The following is a 14,864-nucleotide window of genomic DNA, read 5'->3' as shown; positions in this document are numbered from 1 at the left end:
GGGTAGCTATACTCTAAATTTGACTCTCTCTCTACAAGCATGCTCTGGGAAGCCAATTAGAATGAGCAAACAAGTGAGAACATACCTACAGACACAAGGTTACCATCGGATGGTGGAGGACGTCAGAGTCACTTACCTGAGGCATCGCGTCCCTGAGTGGTAACGAGAAGCATCCTCCCCCCCACCTGGACACTCTAACTCACTCCTACTCCTCAGTTCTGGAGCAAGGACTTACAACAAGACACTCATATGCTATAGCTGTTATACTGTGTCAATCAGTAGGAAAGGGGATTGCCTGTCTGCCCATGAAGTGTCACTTGCCAGGGAAGGTGGCCTACCTCCAGTCAGTAGGTCATACTGCAGAAAGAGCTGAAACTCTGGGCATAAGGAACCAAGGTGTCTGTTCTCCACTTTTATTGAAATCACAGTTTCTACTACTATGAGACTTAATTACTGTCCCCAGACACCAAGCAATTTCCTTGCAGATTCACTCTTGCTTTGTGCAAATAGCAAGCATGCTTGGAGCTACTTGGAGTGCACAATCTCAGATTAGCACAGACACAATGGTTTGGAAAAGAAAACACAGATATCCATCCTGCTAATACCTGAACTTTTGGAAAGGTTCTGGATTCTGCACCATCAAAGAACTGGATCCTCCAAGGAGATTTCTATTCCTGGCAGGCGGTATTTACACACTGAATGAAAACCCTTTCTCCTAGAGTTCCCTGTCCAAATTAAAGCAACCCAAGGGGGACCTCAAATGCAGGTCACTGAAAAAAGACAAATTTAGAATATTTTACTCCTGCCCTCTGTACCATACTGGCTGGGATTTGCTGTGATGAGCTACCCTTTTTTCTTTTTTTAATTTATTTTGGCTGTGCCAGGTCCTAGCTGCAGCTTATGGGATCTAGTTCTCTGGCCAGGGATCGAACCTGGGTGCCCAAAATGGGAGTGTAGAGTCTTAACCACTGGACCACCAGAAAAGTCCCTGAGCTATCTTTTAATACCATATTTCATGAAATCTAAGATACCATCCTTATAAGACACATCATTCTAGGTACCACTAGGATACCAAAAAATGCAGCCAGATAAACTATTGCTCTCAGTACCACTTAGAACGGAAGAGAGCTCTTTTAGACTTATTTGGACATATTTTATCATAGATAACTTTTGTGCATATATAAAAAAGAAAATTAAGCAAAATAACTTGGTTAAGGCAATGACAACTATGTTGCAGCTGCTGCACAGCCCATGACAATAAAATGACATTAACTGTAAGACACGACCCAATTCAGAGATGTTTAAAAAAATGAATAAGAAAATGTGCATCTTAGAATTAACAAAATGGGTAAGTTTAGTAAGTGTTTACTAAGTGCCCACACTCGCTGCTTAAAATGGCCCAAGGTACTGAGATATCTTAAACTATACAGTTGGAAAATTATTTTATTATCACTATCATACTGAGCCTTTAAATGATCCTTTTTTCTATACTTAGCTTAAAGAAGCTGACACTGTAAAGTTACTGCTTTTCACTTGTCTCATTTGTCTTTTTATTAAAACCTTTTTGCTTATAAAAGTAGTTAGCACTTCATATATCACTTTCTCATCAGTTCCACAAGCAAGTACTCCATAGGAACAAATGGCATCTGAGTAAATATAATTTGGCTTTCACCCTCAGCCCAAACATGGGCCTTCCTTAGAGCAGAACATCTGCAGACATTCAGCAATTAACCTACCTGGTGATAAAGCCCAACCCCCAGAGGCAGCCCCTTCCCATCCCGCTCCCCCCCCCTCCCATTTCTATAAAGCTAACTGCCTGCTGGCTTATAAGGCCAATACTTCCTGTAGGAACAACGTTCCTTTCTAACTCTTCTGTTTCTGACAATGGTTTCTTGATAGTTTGGACCACCCAGGCTGCAGGTTAAAAATCTTGGAATCAATCCTGATAATGTATTTCTTTCAGAGCCTTTAAATCCAGTCAATGAAGAAATCCTGCTCGTTTTCTAAAATGTGTCTCCTGTCCATCCTATTTTCTCCATCCCACTGCCACTATCTCGGCACAGCCCTCACCATCTTATTTTGACTATAATCCTCTCATCCCCTTCAATGTACAGGACATCCTTTCTGCTCCACTTAACTCTGATGACCACTGTCTGACTAACCTCTCATCTGAGGCTCTTATATGAAGACTTGCAATGACTATTTATTCCACCAGATCAAATCCAGCCTTTTTTTACTTGGTATTCAACACCTTCCAAAGCCTGGCGTCATCCTACTTAGCTGACTTTCTTATGTTACTCAGAGCTCCATCACTTCTGCTCTGATCAAGCCAGTGTCCTTGGGAGCCCCACATACATCATTACCTGGAAGTGACTTGTTTCTTTCTTCTTCTGGCAAATTCTTTTTTCTCTGACTAAATCTTGCTTATTCTTCATGACCCACTTCAAGCACCAAATCATACATGCCACCTTCTCTAATTCCTCCAGCACACACTGACCTTCTTTGCCTCTAAGATTCCACATGACGTCTCATTTAGTACTTCATTCCGTACTCATTTGTTAATTGTTAACAGTGTTTGTTAATTATGGCCACTCTTCAGTTGGATGATAAGCTCGCTGAATCATAGGTGATTCCCCCGTAATGCTTAACACTGAATAAAATAGTAGTACTCAGTCAAAACTTACTGACAGTTTTATTAAATCATGAGAAAACATAGTTCTGACATCATTTTCATAGGAAGTCTTTCCACATGGCACATACCAGTGAACTCACTGAAATTATTAGGTCAAGTACAGGTTGTGTTAATCCCAAATTATAAGCTCTAAAGTATTTGATAGATGGTAATTATCAGCCATGGAGTTTCTCTAATAGGATAAAATTTTACTTGAGTAATAATTTTAAAAAACAAATAATACTACAACACACTAACTGCTCCAGCTACTTTCTGTGTAGCTGTTTCTAAGAGAAGACTTGAAAGGGGGGCAGTAATAATAATTATACAAAAATGAGAACTTTCAGTCTTTTAATGTCCTTTCTTCTATTTACCTCTTTAATGGGTAATTCTATATACTGTATTAGGAAATCATAAAAGGTTAAGTAAGTGCTTCCATGACAGTTTTCTTCTCTGACAATTTCTTCAGATGAGGCTTTATTATGCAAGAGATAAAAGAGGCTATGCAAAATTACTAAGTAGATTGTTAGTCTATATATCTATTTATACACAACAAAATTCACTGCTGCTAATTCTGTTCCAAGCCTTACAACAATCAACTCAATCACATTTATAAAATGCTAGGCAAGTTGTTTTTAGCCCCATTCTTGAAAAATTAAACATAGTGCACAGGGCTAAAAAGAAAATTAACGAAATAGAAATGAGGTTTGCTTTTAAGCCTGACTCACAAGTTTTAAACATTCAACCAGATGAATATCCATGACAGCATGCTGTAGCAATAGCTTATATTTGTCTAAAAGACTACAGAACATCCACAACCAGCATTTGACTGTTACAAGGAGACAGAACAGGTGTTATTATCCACATTACACAGAGGAGACAGTTACTGTTCAGAGAGGTTAAGGAACCTATCAGACATCATAAAGCTATTAATAAAAGGCTACTTGTCTCACTGTCTACATTTTTACCATCAGGATATATGTTCTAAATATTTTTTTAATTTAAAATATTTAACTGCAGGGAGGAGAGGCAGTGCTCTGAAAAGTGGTCAAAGAGGCAGCTTATCAAGTGTGGACACAGTTTTCTCTGGTTGTATATATCTCGGAGTCCAACTTTCTAAAGGCAGAACCATTAAGATGATATTTTGACCTTCAAGACCCTTCAATTTTAAGGCTTGATTAGTTCAGCAGATGGAATTTCAGACAATTCAGTCCTCCTCTAGAAGAAAGCTTTGCAAAAATTTACGCATGCTGGAGCCAAGCTTTCATGCCAGAGCTAAGAAGGGGAACCAAACAACAATATGGATAATCCAGGCATACAGGGAGAACACTACAAAGTTTTGTTTGTTCCCCAACCCCTCTGAGTTTTGTCCATGAGCATGTAGCCAAAGAAAATACAGTTTAAAGATATACTTGCTCATGTTAGCTCTATAAGCAACAAGAATAATGGTAATGTTGGCAAAATTATCAATTAATATTTAATTTCTAACATATGTGATGCAAATCAATTAAGAGCCACCTTAACAAAATCCTGCAAGTCAGTATCAATAATCTTTCATTTGTATCCAGTTTCATTCCATGCATAGATTAGGCTTACTGTTGTTGTTCATTCATCAGACATGGATCTGTTTTCAAGCTTCATAGTCTAGGAGTGAAGTAGGACATATATGTAAAGTAACTAAGATATAAAGGTAGAAATGAGCCAGGAAATTACAGGCACAATTCTATAAAGAGAAACAGGTTACTTCTAGCTAGAAAATGAGGAATACTTTGTGAACAAGATATCAAAGGATAGAAAGGATTTAAATGTATCCAGAAAAGACCTCACTGGATGGACAGCAGCTGGGTTAGAGGCATGGAGTACATTTCTTACCTGCCTCCTGAGAAACCTGCATGCAGGACAAGAAGCAACAGTTACAACTGGACATAGAACAACAGTCTGGTTCAAAATCAGGAAAGGAGTACATCAAGGCTGTATATTGTCACCCTGCTTATTTAACTTATATGCAGAGTACATCATACGAAATGCGGGGCTGGATGACTCACAAGCTGGAATCAAGATTGCAGGGAGAAATATCAACAACCTCAGATATGCAGATGATACCACCCTCATGACAGAAAGTGAAGAGGAATGAAAGAGCTTCTTGATGAAGGTGCAAGAGGAGTGAAAAACCTGGCTTAAAATCCATCATTCAAAAAACTAAGATCACGGCATCTGGTTCCATCACTTCATGGCACAAAGATGGGAACACAGTGAAAACAGTTTTCTTGGACTCCAAAATCGCTGCGGGTGGTGACTGCAGCCACAAAATTAAAAGATGCTTGCTCCTTGGAAGAAAAGCTGTGACAAACGAGACAGTGTATCAAAAAGCAGAGACATCACTTTGCTGACAAAGGTCTATATGGTCAAAGCTATGGTTTTACCAGTAGTCATGTATGGATGTGAGAATTGGACCATAAAGAAGTCTGAGTGCCAAAGAATTAATGTTTTCAAACTGTGGTGCTGGAGAAAACTCTTATAAGTACCTTTGACTGCAAGGAGATCAAAACTAAAGGAAATCAACCCTGAATATTCATTGGAAGGACTGGTGCTGAAGCTCCAATACTTTGGCCACCTGATGCAAAGAGATGACTCATTTGAAAAGACCCTGATGCTGGGAAAAATTGAGGGCCAGAGGAGAAGGGGGCAACAGAGGATGAGATGGTTGGTTGGCATCACTGACTCAGTGGAGATGAGTTTGAACAAACTCAGGGAAATAGTGAAGGACAGGGAAGCCTGGTGTGCTGCAGTTCATGGGGCTGCAAAGAGTCGAACACAACTTAGCAACTGAACAACAACATTTCTGGAGAGAAGAGTTCTAGAATAGTGAGGAATAAGAGTGAATGACTGACAGGTTTTGAAAGACTCTTAGGGTGATGCTAAAGAGTTTGGAACCTCCCAAACAAGCATGGAAGAATCAACCAGAGTTTCTGAGTGGGAGGAATGCTTTGAGATTCAGTTTATCACCATGTGTAGGAGAACCTGAAAGAAATGATACACTGGAAGAGAAAAGTTAATTGATTGATCTTATTCTTAGTGGCTATTGAGCTTTGAAAATAAATCTAAAGGAGTACCTGTGGAGTAGGGGTTAAGAGCCTGGACATATCTTTCAACTTATTCTATGTATGTATTTTTAGGTTTAAGTTGCCAAAAGCAAAGGGGTTAGAGAAAAGTATGTAGAGCTAGGTGGAAGCCACAAACCATGTTTGTCTTGGCCAAAAGAACAGAGCAGAGGGAGATGGAAGGAAGGCGAGAATATAAACTCTCTTTCCAATTATGATTACAGTGAACTTGGGTTCTACTGCTCAGCACTTTTAATTCAAAGATCTCTAAACGCTTTGCAAATATTAAGTAATTAAGACTCATAGGACCCTAGAGGTGCAGGTAACTATAATTATCCCCATTTCATCTAAGAGGAAAGAGAACCAGAGTTTTTAATCAACTCGTCCACTTGCTGTGGGTCTCCTGATAGAACAAGGTCAGAATCTCAGATTCCAAGGGAAAACCAGGCTTTCGCCTACAGGGACTAGATTCTTCCATCCCACTGCATTATTTTTGTATCATTTGCCCATTAGGTACATGTTGCTTAGCCAAGAAGACTTAAAAACAGAAACACCTCACATTTCTTAACTAAAATAATGGGTCGTTGGAATCCACAAATAAAATAGAGAGGGAAAAGCTCAGATGCTCACCTACTTACTTGAATGACCAATCAATTGAAAGTAATAAATATTTCAGTAAATGATATCTGATAATGTATATGTTCCAAAGCTGTGAAGAAAGTTCCTTTAATAGTGTAGTGTTTTAACCAAAACGTAGTTTATGTCCAAGAGCGCCTGATTATGCTTCCTAAAAAACACAATCCTTCACACTACTCTCTGATCCCTGAGGATGCCCATGGTGATGAGTGACACCTGGAGACATTACTTAGCCTCACCAGGAGTGCCAGAGAAACTGCTGGTTCTTAGTTCAAACCCCCGGAGTGACACATACATGTGAGTACCATGGAAAGAAAGTGTATTTCCCTGAAGCATAAGTTTAATACATAGATGTACATACTCCTTTGATAGAAAGCCATATAACTCTGATCTTCTAGTCACTCTTTCTATTGCCCACCCTATTTCTGAAAAATGATTTTTTTTCTACTGGTTGGAGACCTACCATATCCAGGAGTCAAACTAGATCATATTCTCCATCAGGCTAAGGATTAGGCATTTTCTGAATTAACGCAATTTGTACAGTACCTTGCACAAACTACGTCCTCACACATGCTAAATGACTCCATCCCCTTTGTGTTGGCAATATTTGCGTGGTTTTTAGGGAGGCACAATTCAAGTAGGGAGGTGCAGTTAAAGTGAGGAGCGGTCCCTGGTGGCTCAGCAGGTGAAGAATCCGCCTGCAATGCAGAAGATGGAGGAGGCTCAGATTCTATCCCTGGGCCAGGAAGACACCCTGGAGGAGGTCATGGCAACCCACTCCAGTATCCTTGCCTGGAAAATCCCATGAGCAGAGGAGCCTGGTGGACTGCAGTCCAAAGGGTCGCAAAGAGCTGGACAGGAGTGAAGTGACTGAGCCCAATTAAAGTAAGAGCAGTGAGACTTAGAGTGAGTGACAATGATGGAATGTATTTGGGAGTATGAGACAGAAAATGCCTGGCAGATGAACCAAGTCTGGGCAGAGAACATCCCACCTGGCAGTCTAACCCCAGGCACAGCTGTCACCATGTGAAGCCCTCCAAGTGCTTCCATCATTACTGCCCTGGGAAACCTGCAGTTCTCCTAGGACCAAGGGAGCATCCCTGAAAGGCAGAGCTCCCAGAGCCTGCAGTCCTACCCAGGCTCTGACCCCTCATCCTGCCCCAACAGGGCCCGTCTCTGGCCTCTAATAAAGAAGTCTCAAGCATATGCAAGTCACGTGCATATCAAGTAAGGAGATTCTTTAAAAAATGCTTTTTAAAAAAAACTACCAATTATTAGATTATAAGAACCAAATGGCCATTAACATTCAATTAAAAAAACTAACCTCTTTAATTATTAATAGGATTTTGTTTTCCTTAGAATTTCTGGTGGAATTTGTCATAATGAACTAAAATAAAGTTCATATTTAATAATGTTCTGACTATTAAGTGGTCAAAAGCAAGGAATTATTTATCAAATTTCCACACAGGGTAGACAGTAATATTATTACTGATTATGAAGCACTGTCTACCTGGTGCTGTAAAGTTTTAGTAACCCACTGTGTAAGGAAGGGCCTGAAAAAATTACCAAGTGTTGATAAGTGTTGATCTCTACAAATCCTGTGAAATCATAGGGAAAATTATCCTACAAAGGGAAATGACTGTGGAAATAGGAAATAAGGAGATACAAATGTCATTATAACATAGACATTTAAGTTATATTTAATCACACAGGCTTTGAATTTACAGAAAAAATTTAATTATAAAATTTATTTCATGCAACCCAAAGTCTCAAACTTCAGATAATTTTTTTAGTGCTACATTTATAAGCTAAGTGTATTAATGCAATTCCAGTCTGTTACAACAGAAGGAAAAACCTGTGGAGCCAGAAATAAGTTTTAGGAAATGTAGGTATGGGATTAGTTTCCACGGGCTGAAATTAAATGAAGTCTTGCTTCCCAAAGTGGAATCCATGGGCTTATAGCATTAGCAAAACCTGGGAGCTAATAAGAAAAGCAGACTCTCAGCTTCCCCTCCTCCATCCCATCCACACATCCACTCAATCAGAATCTGCATTTCAACAAGGCTCATACACTTCAAGGTGATTCTTATACTTAACTAAAAGTCGAGAAGCACTGGACTCATTGATAAGACACAGAAATGACAGGGTTAACATCAACTTAAGTATCTTTGGTTCAGCTTGTTTTATTTGGACATTTATTAGGTGGGAAAGTAGTTTAGCTTTTGTAATGTTAAGTAAAATCTGGGTTCCCTTTATGTCAACTGGCTTTTCCACTATTGTGTTTATGCCATAAAGTGCCGGATACCTATAAATGTGACAGGCTGAATGAAAATTTATAGAGTACTACTGACCTAAATCTGGACGTCCACTCAGTCACTAATTTTTATCTCAATGCTACAAGGCATGGACAAGCAAAATTGGCTTCCCTCATCATTGCAACCCTAACACCACTGACTCAATCAGGATGACACTGGAAATGATATGACTAGTTAGAGCAGCTAGTAGATTTCCAGGCACATACTTTCAGCCAGATGTCTCTGATCCTTCTGAGTTCTTTCTGTCTTGAAATAATGGAACAGAGGCAGAAAGAACAGACTCACCCACTCAATGGATATTTCTTACTTCTAGGCTTGTCCTAAAACAAACAGATCCAGCTCTCTCCTACCAAGTACTATGAAATTAAAACAAAAACTCACAAAAGAAAACTACAACATGGAATTCCCTGGCAATCCAGTGGTTAGGATTCCTCACTTTCACTGCTGAGGCTCAACCTCAGGGTTCAATCCCTGCTCGGGGAACTTAAGATCCTGCAAGCCAAGTGGTGAGGCCAAAACACACGAACAAAACAGAAACAACAGCAGCAGCAGCCAATAGTCAAACTCGAAAGTATAAAGCATCAAAATCCCCTCCACAACCCAAGTCGGTCTTTATTTCAATAAGATACCCGGCAGCAACCCAATTCCTCAATTGAGTTCCAACATCTAGGATCATTTCTTTCAAGACTGAAGCACCAAAAATGATTTAAAGAAAAAAGAAAAGATTTCTAAAAAAAAGAAAAAAAATTTGAGTTCAGTGACATCATCAGGAAGTTGATGGAGTAGTTTCATAAAGAGAACTGGAGACTGGTCCACTGTTCAGGCTTTTTTTTTTTTTTTTTACAAAGGACTGAAAAGATGGCTAATTTCCAAAGCCCAAGAAGTCACCAAGTTCACCGGTACAAATGCAAATGACTCACACGGAGAACCCTGACATCGTGGCGAATGGGTGGGGCTGAGATGCCACAGAACCCTGTTTTCCCAGGCAGATCCACCTTGAGCCCCCAGAGTTGACAGAGATGTCAGCATGGTCAAGGGACTGGCTCCCCAAACAAGACACACCTCCTGACGGGGGCTGTTGTAAAAGCACAGAACTCGGATCTTCTTTCAGGTTTCTGGATCCAGGAAGGAGCAGGCTCTATCTAAAAAAAAATGCAAGGGTAATACAACTGCATTCTCCGTCCCTAAGGGGAGAACATGCAGTAACTCAAACCAGAGGATAAAGAAAATCTCCCTTTAAGAAGTTTGCCACAATGCGGAGACTGGGAACATGCCAGAACAATTACAATTGGAAAAAAAAAGAAAAGCAGAGAAGAAAGTTAAGACCCGTCTGTCCTATTTCAGCTCTTCCTTCAGAAGTGGCAAGGTCACATGGACAGGCTGCTCTCCGGGTGCTGCTGGACCGACACTCCGGAGCTCCTGCCAGGAGATGCTGTAGGGACTTGGACAGCTGTGAGCCAACACCCACTCGACACCGTCGCCACACAGACGCGCTCTTAATGGACCCCAGCGCTGCGGTACAGGCATGCCCTTCTCCCTGTTTCCACAGATGGTGCTCCTGAACATTTCCACAGCCAGTGTATGCCTGTGGTTAATTAGTTATCTGAGCAGTTTCCATATAGAAAGGGTATCTGCACATAATTAGACCCATCTTAGGTCCAAACTGGAAGGCCTCAATGTCATTAAGTGAGAAGGGGTGGAGAGAGAATGGGATGGATGAAGAGACCTCTCTCTAGATTAGACCCCATCCTCGGAAATATACAAAAACTTAGTTTTTAACAAAGCAAGAGAAGTGAAAACAGGTAGGGGAAGAACGTGGATGGATAAGTTGCCTCTAGAATCAAAAGAATAACATTCCTGTAGAAGCCACTACCAAGAAATCCTAGGGGAAAGATAAAGTGAGTAAGAGAAGGAAAGCTCACCTTTATGAGACCATTTTCAGGAATCGGTTTGTTAAATTCCACTGAAGCACCAATACACACACCACAGCCCTTCTTCTGGGATGCACAGTCATACCACACAGAAGCGTGTGGGTAGAGGCCAAAACAGGTGTGGACACGCCACCCTTTCTGTAGCAACAGTGTTCTGCGCATTCACGAGGATTAACCTTTTCCACACATGGTGAAAACGGGTGGCTCCACACACCGAGTTGTCCTTCGGGTTATTTCTGCATCCAACTCTATAATTTCTTTTAATTGCTTACTGTAAGGCACAGGAAAGTGCTCATTATTTGTAGCTTAATGCAGGAGCAAGAATAATTGCATTCCTCCGCCCACTGCCCTTACCCCAACCCCTAACTCGTCCATGTGTCACCGTTCATCTGAAGAGCACAAGGAAGCCGGTTTCTGGGCCCTAAACATAAAGAACCAGGTGGGCCCTACTTCCAGAAACTGGCTGTGCTCCACAGCTGCTATAAGATACAAGGAAAATATTAACATCTCAGATGACAAAAGATCCATATGGCCGGTCAGGAAATATCTACATCATAGACTGTACCTATAGGAAACATTCAATTCTGTGGTTTCATGAGTATGAGGACTAGAACATCTGCTTGCCTCCAACTCTTTTCACTCAACATTGACTCCTGCATAAGACATGCAAACTCTAACACTAATATATTTAATCTAGGCAAGGGAAAGAAGGCTGTGTTTCCACACAGTACCATAAAGACATACAGTATCAGTAGTGGTGTATATAGTGGGGATTTGGGGAAGATGCTCTGGAACATTACATTAAATAAGTAATGTCAAACTTCTCTTGGAATTAGAAAGTGATTTAAAATAATAGCTAACATTTATTGGTTCTGGAGGTAAATAATCTAATTATGAATAGTAAGTTTACAGCTGAGAACATTGAGACTTGGAGAGATTTATAAATCATATTGCCTAACACCATATGCCCGGCATGTGGTGAAATGGAATGTGAACCCGGCTGGCTCGCATGCTTTTATTCATACGGGGTCAGATGTGGATGTGGTGTCTTATATTTTGAGGGAGGTCCACTGCAGCAGCTTCTTATTTATTTAAGCAAAGCCTCATGTGATCATTCCTGATAAGTAGTTTGTTTACACGCTAATTCCACAGAGGTTGAATATAATCCTAAGGTTTCCTCTTCACTACCCTCTTCCCAATATAGAATTATCCCTCAAGGTACCAACCATACATGTATACTTAACAGGGCAGAGTGTCAAAACTCTGCAGGAATCTGTTGGACATGGCCAGACATTTTCCCCTGTGATCTCTTCAGGCAGTGGAAAAGAACCACACGCTTTTCAGACTAGGAGCCACAACTACCAAGTACAAGCCTGTCAACTCCACGTGAGTAAGAATGACTTCAATCAAGAAGCACCCAAGTGCCTTTAAAAAAATACTTGTGACATAAAAATCTTTCTTTTTAGTATCTCAACCTAATCCCTTCCAAGTGTGGAGACCTGGCAAACTAGGCTACCCTGCTTCTGATCCATGCATTTTTCCTGTTACTCAAGAATAGGGCTGTGGGCAGACTTCCCAGTGGTCCAGTGGTTGAGAACCTGTCTTTCAATGCAGGGAACACAGGTTTGATCCCTGGTTCAGGAACTAAGATGCCATATGCCACGGGAAACTAAGCCCATGCTCCGCAACCAGAGAGCCTGAGCACCACAATAAAGATCCAGTGAAGCCAAAAATTTAAACAAAAAAAAGAGTAGAGAGGAGGGTCTGAGATGGGAGTGAAAATAAGGCTAGAGAGTATCAAGTTTATCCTCGGGGAGCAGTTCAGACAAGTTAGGGCCCCAAAGACAGGAGACCAGATGGTCCAGTGTAGACAGGACAGCGGACTCTCAGATTCTGCAAATAGGAACCATCGTGTCAAAAAGCCAAAGGAACAAGGATAATGGAATGCAGGTCTCACGCATCTGCTTTGCCACCCAACTGGTACCCTGAGGCCCTCCATGTGAATGACTAAGCAAAACGGACCCCGTGGCTCCACAGAGTTGATGCAGAACATATACCTGGGATGATGTCCTGAATGTGTGTGGCGGGTCAGATGATGATGGGATAAAACAACACCTTGCTTCTGGCAATAGTCAGCCTGCAGAAGAGAGCAGGCTTCTGGAGAAGCAGCTGTAAGGAGCCTGAGAACAAAACTGGAAATGCCTGTTGTGAAGCCTTGACAGGTATTAACAAAAGAAAATGTGTATCCACATTTGTCAGAGGTGTGTCAGCTAGCTTCTGGCAGTCCACCCTTATGCCCAGGAATCATTTCATATTTCTTGTGTAGGCCAGATACAGTCATCAATCAACTCCCCAAGTGCAACTGGTCCTCACAGGGGAAGAGGAGTGGCTTTCCACTTTAAAGTGGCCCCATCAAAAGTTATGAGAAAGAAGTTTCACTTGGACGGAATAACCATCCTGCCAGTCTCATTTGGCACACTTCTCTATGCAGCGGAATGAAAGGGAGTTTCTTCCCCTAAACTCAGGAACTCACAGAGAAAAGTAATGGAGAATCAATCTTACAAGTGAAAATGGCAGAGAGTCCTGTGAAGATGACATGGAATATATGCTCTTGAACAGTTGGAGATGTTGTCTAAGGCATGAATCTGCATTTACAGGATGGTCTATTTGCATTATGCAGGAAACTCCCCACAACTGGAGAAGTCTACCAATACTGTAACATTGTATCCTATAGTTTTAATTTATCTTATAAAGGACTTAGTACTAGTAGTGTTAGTTGCTCAGTTGTATCCGACTCTTTGCAACCGCATGAACTGTAGCCCAAGGCTCCTCTGTCCATGGGATTCTTCAGGCAATGATACTGGAGTGGATTGCCATTCTTGGAGGAAGTGCAAAATAATTTTTCAAAAGAGCGTCCCTGTGGGAATGAAAGTTGCAAGCTTAGGGAGACTTCCTCTGTGATGTGGGATCTCTCTCTTGAGCTCAGTCCCTAGAAATAAGGTTAGCAGCTGGGAAACAAGTGTTGAAAGCCTGGTACGCAGTGCGCTGCAGTGCGACAATTGCCTTTTCTGCCCCAGTAAACACTGTTGGGCTCCACCGACCCAGTATTGCTCTTAGGTGAATAATGAATGCAGGTGTTACTTTCCACTGCAGGAAATTCTGCGAGTGGCAACGTGGGTCCATTCCATGTGTGTCACTAGAGCTGGCACAAACCCACGGCCATGGTGAGGCATTATTTCCATTGGAACTGATGCCGGCACCAGTTCTTGGAACTGGGCACCATTCCCACTGCAAACCAGGGGCCAGGGAAGAGATTGAGACCTCACTTTCAAGGTCACCTCCTGTTTCTCATCTTTCAGACTAATATGCACTCTGTTAGTGAAGCTGGTACTGAAACAGGCATTCTCATTTACTGATGGTGGCTATACTAACAGTTCAAGACCTTTCTACAGTACAAAAAGGCAATATTTATCAAAATTTTAAATGAATTTCCCCGTGGATCCAGCAAGTCTACTGAGAATAAATGTACAGTAACAGGTAGGTACATATGTACAAAATGACAAATACACAAGGTTATTAATTGCAATAAAGCACAGAAGAGCAACTACAAGAAGCCCCATTTCTAGTTAAAGGAAAATAGATAAACTATAGTACATATTTATAATAAATTCACACAATTGAAAGGAACAAGTTAGCTTCCATATACTGAAATGGAAAGCTCTCTGAAACATAAGTGATAAAAGCAAGATACAGATCAGCACATGTATACATATACATACTATCTTTTGCTTTAAAATGGGGGAATATAAATAATACCCATGTTTACCTGTGTTTCCATATAAACACACTGTAATGGATTCACAGGAGATGGAAACAAATACCCACCCACAGGAAGTATGTGTCAGGTGGGGTTACAAGCAAGCACAGCACAGGTGGGACAAGACTTCTCAATGCAGACATTTTAATACTATTTTGATTTTTGAATCATGTCAATAAATTATCAAAAACTTTAAAAAATAACCAATTAAAAAAAAATGTCTAATCTAGAGGCTTCACTTTTGGCACCAAAGAATCCCCCACACTGCTCTGATGCAACAGACACTCCAGAGATTCAGAGCCGTTCTGGCGCCTGGTGGTAACTAAAATAAAAAGTCTGGGTCGGGGGGAGGGGGGTTTCCCTGGCGGTCCAGTGGCTAAGACTTCACCTTCC

The 14,864-nt window shown here is 41.1% G+C and overlaps 1 protein-coding gene across 2 annotated transcripts in view; it reads right to left on the bottom strand.

Annotated features, from left to right (window-relative positions):
• The window catches only part of BDNF (brain derived neurotrophic factor), a 37,084-nt gene that overhangs the window by 2,843 nt on the left and 19,377 nt on the right, over positions 1–14,864 (bottom strand). The gene's annotated exons all lie outside the window — the stretch shown is intronic.

The sequence above is a fragment of the Muntiacus reevesi genome, chromosome 9, assembly GCF_963930625.1.
Source record: "Muntiacus reevesi chromosome 9, mMunRee1.1, whole genome shotgun sequence".
Lineage (NCBI taxonomy): Eukaryota > Metazoa > Chordata > Mammalia > Artiodactyla > Cervidae > Muntiacus > Muntiacus reevesi.
The sequence above is the reverse complement of the archived record's forward strand: the minus strand, read 5'-3'. Positions and strand labels throughout refer to the sequence as shown.